Source organism: Sycon ciliatum, chromosome 13, assembly GCF_964019385.1.
Source record: "Sycon ciliatum chromosome 13, ocSycCili1.1, whole genome shotgun sequence".
Lineage (NCBI taxonomy): Eukaryota > Metazoa > Porifera > Calcarea > Leucosolenida > Sycettidae > Sycon > Sycon ciliatum.
Genome location: NC_088655.1, coordinates 7,805,649 through 7,813,786, shown reverse-complemented (window position 1 = coordinate 7,813,786; position 8,138 = coordinate 7,805,649). Strand labels below are relative to the sequence as shown.

At 47.6% G+C, this 8,138-nt stretch overlaps 1 long non-coding RNA gene across 1 annotated transcript; it reads left to right on the top strand.

Moving 5' to 3' along the window:
- The first annotated feature begins 2,760 nt into the window (after positions 1–2,760).
- LOC135829433 (uncharacterized) lies at positions 2,761–7,256 on the top strand. The gene is made up of 2 exons (XR_010555817.1): positions 2,761–3,034; positions 6,265–7,256. It is a non-coding gene; the product is annotated as an uncharacterized LOC135829433 (long non-coding RNA).
- Positions 7,257–8,138: the final 882 nt, after the last annotated feature.

Below are 8,138 nucleotides of genomic sequence, written 5' to 3'. Positions count from 1 at the left end.
ATATCCGTGATCGCAACGCTAAGGCCGTGACGTTTGCAGCAGGTGGCGCAGTGTGGCTTCTGGTGCCAGCTATACCGACGGGTACAACCGCCAAGTTTGCTAGACTTTGGCACGGACCCTACCTAGTCGAAGAGAAGCTCTCAGCCGTCACCTACCGCATCAAACTGTCTGAGCCCACGGCACATCGGCTGATCGTGCACGCCAACCGGCTGAAAAGTTGCCATCATCGACCGAGTCGGCTGCAGGAGGTTCACGAGCAAGATGAGTCGGACCCACCGCAGCCCATGGCATCCACCCTGACTCCGTCCTACCAGCCTAATGCCACTGATACCGCCGCCCGAGACGAGGAGGACACCGTTCGGGTATTTGGCAGTGCTCCGCCAGTTGGCGTGATGGAAAGGCGAACTCCGCATTCCCGCCATCCGCCCCAGCTGTTTGGGAGTCCTGTGTGGCACGAGTAAGTGACTTCAGTGGTATTGACTGGATTAGTGGTGTTCGATATTACAGTTAGTCTTTGAACAGATTTTGATAAGAACTCCAATTTGACCTGCACTCGTTTAGTTTAATTGTTAGCCATAATCTTAGTCTAATTTATAACGTTACTTATAACACGAGGACGTGTTCTTTTCCGTGTAAGCGAGGGGATATGTCGTATCCATACTATTGACACGTGCCTTTTAGGCCTCTACGTGACAAGTATGGCTTATTTACTTAGGTGTCTAATTATTTATCTATCTCCTATAAACGGGTTCATAATCGTCTTTATTGTATGTCTTCACGCAAGGCCTTGTGCCTTCCTTATTTGGTATACACTGTTATTTCCCCACCTAGCTCCCGCTCTTTATGCAACAGTTTGTACACATATTTACTACGGTTTGATACGCTATTGCATGCGGGACCAGCAATCTGGTGGCCATGGACTTCCATGGCCGCAGTTGGATAGTATTGCCATCACCTTCCTTTTCTCTCTATCTCTCTTGCCTTGTGCTCTTCATTATCTTCTCTTGTACTAAGTTACATGTACCCTCCTGTGAAGATGTGGGTAAACCTGAACGCTGCTCTGACTGTACGTGTCTGTATATGCCTGAGTGTGTGTGTGTGAGAGTATGTCTAGGTATATGTGTGCATGCGTGCGTAAGAGTAGTTCTGTTGGTGGGACTATCTCCAAGTGGCCACCACTGCACGGCCTTGAAATGTGAAGGTTTATTAGTAAGTAGTTCATGTCGAACCGCAGCCGTGGGGGCCAACCGGTTGGCCGAAATTTAAAAAAAACGTGGCGAGCGTCTCAGGATGAATGAGTAAAATGTACTAGTACTTGCGTGATGATGATGTGTTGTGTAGAGTGCTGCTGTGGATGACAGCCTTTTTACGCCTTTGCCTTTGGCCTTGAACTGGCTGTAGCTACTGCCGGTAAAAAAAAGGATCTCATTTCCTCTGCCCTGCATTGCGTCTACTACGATCTAGCCCGGCTGTGTACCACATGACGTGTAAGTGTGTGAACAGACAAGCCTAGCGTCTACATAATCATAATAATATAGTGCACTGTACAGGCGACATCGATCACTGTTGCATGTGATGACACTTGAACAGCTAGTCCGCCTCTGGCGACACAGTCGACAGTCGGCTTCATTTCGGAGTTGGCGTGGTATCAGCGGAAAGATGTGCCCGCAATGATTTTAGACCTACTCGTAGATCTACTAGTAGACCCAGGTGCTCGAAGTCCGTACATGGTATCCTAAGTTCGTACGCCCATAATTTCATGTTCTCTTATTGTATTCGACTCAAATATTTTATGGAGGGGACAGTGTGGTATGCTCTCCACGCGTAGCAATTTTCAGGGATCTACGATAAGCAGAAGTCCCATACCACGCGAGTTGGTTTTCGAGTGTCCATACGAAATACAAATTGGGTTACATTTCATGCAAAAATCAACTTTGCCAAGACCGATTTCGAACGGACACAGCGTCAAACAGGCCTTCACTCAATCATCAAGAGCCAGCTTAGAGCTGACAATGACCAGAGGAGAAGAATTTACAGAGAACCACCAATCCTTGCAGAAACGTTGACACTCCTGGCATCTCCACCACTGTTTTCCCGCGGTTTTCACAGCGCAGCGGCTTCTTCTCTGAGCTGACTAAAAACAGCTTGCATTTCGGCAACAAACTACGCTTTTGCAAGAAATACTGGTGGAGGCACATGCCAAACATATCCCTTCGGTGCTTTCGTCGTAACCGAGGGATTGCAAGTTAGCAACTAGCAGAAATACGTGTGTATTTCGAGTCACCTCTGATCAGTACGGACTTAGAGTACCCTCTGCGACACCAAAATTTGATATGAAAAAGAAGCGAACTCCAGAGAAACAGATCGGATCGAAAGATGGCCTGTTTCAATCCAGCCCGGCCTCAGAACAAACTTGGACAAGATACCTTCCATCCACGAGCAGGATTCTGGCAAGTGATCATTGCTAGTGTGAGTTTCAGCTCGGCAAACACACACTGTAAAAGTGTACGGACTTCGAGCACCTGGGTCTACGTGTTGATGTACACGAGTAGCACTGTACTTTTGTAGTGTGGAGCAGGCAGTAGTGATGTCATGTTGTACAGTCATGTACATAATCTACGCGTAAATCTACAACTTTTGCCAGATCAGACAGATGAATGAAGCCACAGAGCTCTGGCCGCTGGAGCGTGCAGCGAACGTGTAGAGAGGATCTTGGACTGCTGCACCGTCCGCGCTTCAGTTCAATGCGGAATCGTTTTTTTCTTGCTCGTTGCCGTCTGTAGGTGTTCTGGGCGGATGCGTGTTCTGCTTGCGGCCCTTCATTATTGTTATTTTCTGGGAGTTTGAGTGACGCTCCGTCGCAATCCGGTTGCGGAAGTTCAGCGCTTTCGTTCGTTACCTGCCAATCGGCAGGTGGCGTTTAGATTTGTGGGACTACCTATCGTCCGGGTCAACGTTACCAGAATAGCAGACGCCGGACAAGAACCATCCGGCCGCTTTCGGGAGCAGGTGCTTCTCCCTGGCTTGAAGTCAGGTAAGATTCTCCCATTCAGTCCCCAACATTTCACTGAAGGTGTGCGCGGAGTTCTAGTAGTACAGCAGCCAGCCCTAACCCGTAACGATTTATTAGAAAAGGCTTCTGCTGATGTACAGTACTCCGTGTCGTGTGCTCACATTTGTCCGCATGGTATTGTATTGTTCGTAGTGAAGCGCAGCGACGGCAATTCAAACGCGAAGGTATTTCTGCTGCTGCAATATCCACTCACTCTCAATCCTTGTGTTTTACAAACAGAGAAAATTAGTCGATGAATAATTTCGTCAAATTCCAAAGAAAGGACTTCTTTCAACCGGAAACGGTGACCATTCACGAGAAAAACAAAATTGATAGGAAAGTTTTTTTGAGCTGAAATTTTAGTGGAAAAGTTGTCAGCGCTTTCTAGGTTGTGCAAAGTGCCATAGCTTAGATTGTTAGAGCTATGTTCATGACAATCAAAGTCGCAGGTTCCAGTCCTGTTGGGGTTTACATTTTGTTCTCTTTTCAGGGCAGTCCTAATCCCTGACAGATCACTTTGCTGGGGCGCTACCAGGTTCTAAAAAGTTGTATGACCGAAAGGAGGCGAAGAGGAAGAGGGGGTCTGGGGGACATGTCCCTCTTAAAAAATCTTATTATCGGGAGCGGGTTTTGTATTGCAAAGACGTTTCTATCAGTTTGAATAAAAAAATATAGGTACTTCCGACTTGTCATTACAATTGTCGCTTCGCACATCGCAATGTTTGTGACTTGATTGTCTTAGTCAGGCTATCGAAATCACTGATTTCTGGGTTCGAACATTGGTATGACCCTTGCCACGCAATTGTTACGAAAGCCGTTGTGGTCTTGGAGCTCTCTTCCGCATCAAACAAATTCTTCGCGTTCCGCAATATTTCGCCCAGAGTGCGAATCTTTTTTCTGTAGTTCATATCGGCCCACATTCCCTCCCACCGCTTTAGGAGCTGCATATGCGCCTTGATCCTTGAAGGGTTGGTGGCGTACATGCGGATGCGGAAAACTCTTCCTCTAGCCGAGTCTGACGCAAACCGTGATTTTTTTGCAAACAAAGGAATACGAATCCTGGTATATCTCTTGAATTTGGCATGCTGAAGTTGAGTTTTGCAAGAACAAAGTGTTCTCAAATTCCTGAAATGCGCTACCTGTGGCGCATGTTGCTGCGAAGGTAGCAGGCCTGAAAACAGCAACAACATGAGCGCAGTGCTTGTCAAGGAAAGAAGGTGCTGAACTGCTTACCCTATCTCTCTGCTGCTGCTACTGCTACTGCTCATTATGATCTAATGTAAAAATGCTAGTATGACGTCATCACCTGACACCTGCAGGCATCCATTGCTTGAAAAGAAAGTTTCATCACCTGAATTTGAACACGCTTCTTGTTCAGCGTTTTGTTGAGTACTGAAGGGTCCGCGTCAAATCCTGGTGAAGACGTCGACCCCAGCCGCAATTGCAGCAAAGCAGGAGGCCATAAACTAAATCTTAAGCTGTATTCACAACTGGCGCGTGGACGCGGTACGCTTGCGGTTCATGCGTGCCCAGATGCGCACTAAGCCTTTCACATAAAAACAGCAATCCGAGTCGTATTTAGCGTTTTTAGCGACACCTTCGAGTACCAATTTTTGGACCCCGCCAGTCAAAGTGACTGCTGGCATGTACGCTGGTACCCCGCCAGTCAGAGTGACTGCTGGCATGTACGCTGGTACCCCGCCAGTCAGAGTGACTGCTGACATGTACGCTGACACCCCGCCAGTCAAAGTGACTGCTGGCATGTACGCTGGTACCCCGCCAGTCAAAGTGACTGCTGGCATGTACGCCGGTACCCCGCCAGTCAGAGTGACTGCTGGCATGTACGCTGATACCCCGCCAGTCAGAGTGACTGCTGGCATGTACGCTGATACCCCGCCAGTCAGATTGACTGCTGGCATGTACGCTGATACCCCGCCAGTCAGAGTGACTGCTGGCATGTACGCTGGTACCCCGCCAGTCAAAGTGACTGCTGGCATGTACGCTGGTACCCCGCCAGTCAGAGTGACTGCTGGCATGTACGCTGGTACCCCGCCAGTCAGAGTGACTGCTGGCATGTACGCTGGTACCCCGCCAGTCAGAGGGACTGCAGGCATGTACGCTGATACCCCGCCAGTCAGAGTGACTGCTGGCATGTACACTGGTACCCCGCCAGTCAGAGTGGCTGCTGGCATGTACGCTGGTACCCTGCCAGTCAAAGTGACTGCTGGCATGTGCGCTGGTACCCCGCCAGTCAGAGTGACTGAGTGACTGCTGGCATGTACGCTGGTACACGCCTGATACACGCTGAAAATTACAACTACAGATAATTAATAATTGGTTTACAAATCAATTGGCTGGAAAGCCCAGTGCCCTCCCTATGCTTTGCTTTCACCTAGGTAATCATGCTTGTTACTTCAGTTTCCTAATCATCAATTTCTATAAAACTGATAGAAACGTCTTTTCAATATGATTATCATGTACATCTTTATGTATGTTTGTGCAAAGACGTTTCTATTGGTTTGATAGAAATAGAGGAATTCTTATGGAATGCATACTCCACTGCAGCCACTTCATTACATGGAGATCCCTGCACACACCATTCTCAAATCAAATAGTCTCTTCGCTGCAAATTACATATGTCTCAATCATATTTTCTTACAACAAAACTATGAATTAGCCTCTGGGATATAGCTGATGCTATTACCGCTCTTTAGAGATCGGATAGCTCTAATTCTGCGATAACCATGCCCGGAATTTACCGGAAGCCTGATTGATTATCTTCCAAGCTCTGGGCGTCGAGACCCCCAATATAATGGTCAAAACACAATGATCCCAAGGGACCCATTGGAACTTAATGAGCTGGAGGAGTATGCCCCATGTCCTGGGAAATTGTCAGAGAAACAGCCCAGGGGATTAAGAGCAGAGCAGAAGAGTGCGATTTTTACCGCTCTTTAGCGACGAAATGGCTCTAGTCTAGTGCCATTTTCTGCGGATTCTCAGCCTGTCGGAGTACTTACTCCAAGAGTTGTCATTATTAACGAAGAGCACAGCTTCAAGGGTGTGCTGTAAAAGACGGAAGGTCGTTTGCATCCGCTTTTGTAGATTTTCCCGGGAACTGGAACTGTGGGGTTGAAGTCAGTATCTGCAAAACTTAGACTGTGACAGAAAACAATAGCCTGATCTATGTGTTCGGTCTTCTTTGAACATGCGAGTGAGCGTGCGGACATGTTGGTGCCTGGAGTGGTGAATGGATGTCCAGTAAACTCTGTGATTGATACAGGATCCGCCGCTACATTGTTGTCAGAGGATTTTACTGACCGCCTACCTAAGGAGCTGGAAAAGAAAACCTCTGGCCAAGGCCCGAAGTAAATTGGTGCCAACAGACAACCACCGCCGCCCGAGACGAGGAGGACACCGCTCGGGTATTTGACAGTGCTCCGCCAGTTGGCGTGATGGAAAGGCGAACCACGCGTTCCCGCCATCCGCCCCAGCTGTTTGGGAGTCCTGTGTGGCACTAATGAGTGACTTCAGGTACTGACTGGATTGGTTCTGTTCGATATTAAAGTTAGTTTTTGGAACAATTTTGGTAGGGACTCCAATTTCACCTGCACTCGTGAAGTTAAAATTGTTAGCCATAATCTTAGCTTAATTTATTAAGTTACGTATAACACAAGGACGTGTTCTTTTCCGTGTAAGCGGGGGGATATGTCGTATCCATACTATTGACACGTGCCTTTCAGGCCTCTACGTGACAATTCTGCCTTATTTAGGTGTCTAATTATTTATTTATCTCCCGTAAACGGATTCATAATCGCCTTTATTTTATGTCTTCACACAAAGCCTGCCGCCTTCCTTATTTGGTATACCCTGTTATTCCTTAGCTGGCTCCTGCTCTTTGTGATACAGTTTATACATATTATTGCTAAGTTTTGGTACACTGCGGCATGCGGGTGTACTATGGTTCATTATTTGTCCTATAGTTCGTATGGGGGGGGGGGGGGATCAGCCTCCTGCCCGTAGTTAGATATTATAGCAATCGCCTTTCTCTCTCTCTCTCTTTCTCTCTCTCTCTCTTTCTCTCTCTCTCTCTCCCTCTTGCCTTCCGCCTTCAGGCGGAAGCTTCGGCTTTCGTCTCTCTTGCCTTGTGCTCTCATATCATCTCTTGAACTAAGTTACCTTCGTTGAAGATGTGAGTAAACCTGAACGCTGGTGTGAGTGTACGTGTCTGTATAATTATGCCTGAGTGTGTGTGTGAGAGTATGTCTAGGTATATGTGCGTGCGTGCGTAAGAGTAATTTTGTTGGTGGACTCTCTCTCCAAGTGGCCACCACTCCACGACCTTGTAAGAAGATTTAGTAAGTTAGTTATGTCGACGACCGAAGCCTCTAGTCTAACCCCAGGCCGACCGGATACAATACATGACCAGACCGGTAACATACCGAGTGTGCAATTCTGGCGCCAGAATTAGAGAAATTCCGCCCTTTCTTCAGAATTGACGGATTTGACGGAATTGGATAAAATCAATTCTAACGACGGAGTTTGTCACTTTTTGTGTAATCGAACTGTGCATCAACAATAACTAATTCTAGAATTGACGGAAATGCGTGTAATCGAAAGCGCCCTATATGTATGTGTGACCGCTGCATCGTTTGTTCCGCGAAAGCGGCTGCCGTAGTTACGCTTTTTGCCTCCGCTAAGGCCCCGGTCACACATGCACTTTTTTTGGCGGTTCCGCTAAAGCGTAACTTACGCTTCCACCGTTGCCTCGGCAACGGCGGAGACTTAAGTTACGCTCTGGCGGAAAGTTTGGATTTCGCTACGCCAAAAAATGCGAGCGGAAGCTCCGCTTTCGCAGATCCGCTTTGGCGGAACCTGCATGGTGATTAGGCCCCGGCGGATAATGCTCGGGAATTAGGCCCATTCTGCTTTTCATTATGCTCGCATTCTGCTCGCAAAACACCCACATTCTGCTCAATTCTGCTCCATGTCAGTGATAGGCCTCGGCGGGTAATGCTAGTTATTTCAGCTCAAAATGCTTTTAGCATTGCTAGTTATTCGGTCATATAATGCTCGTTAGAATGCTAAT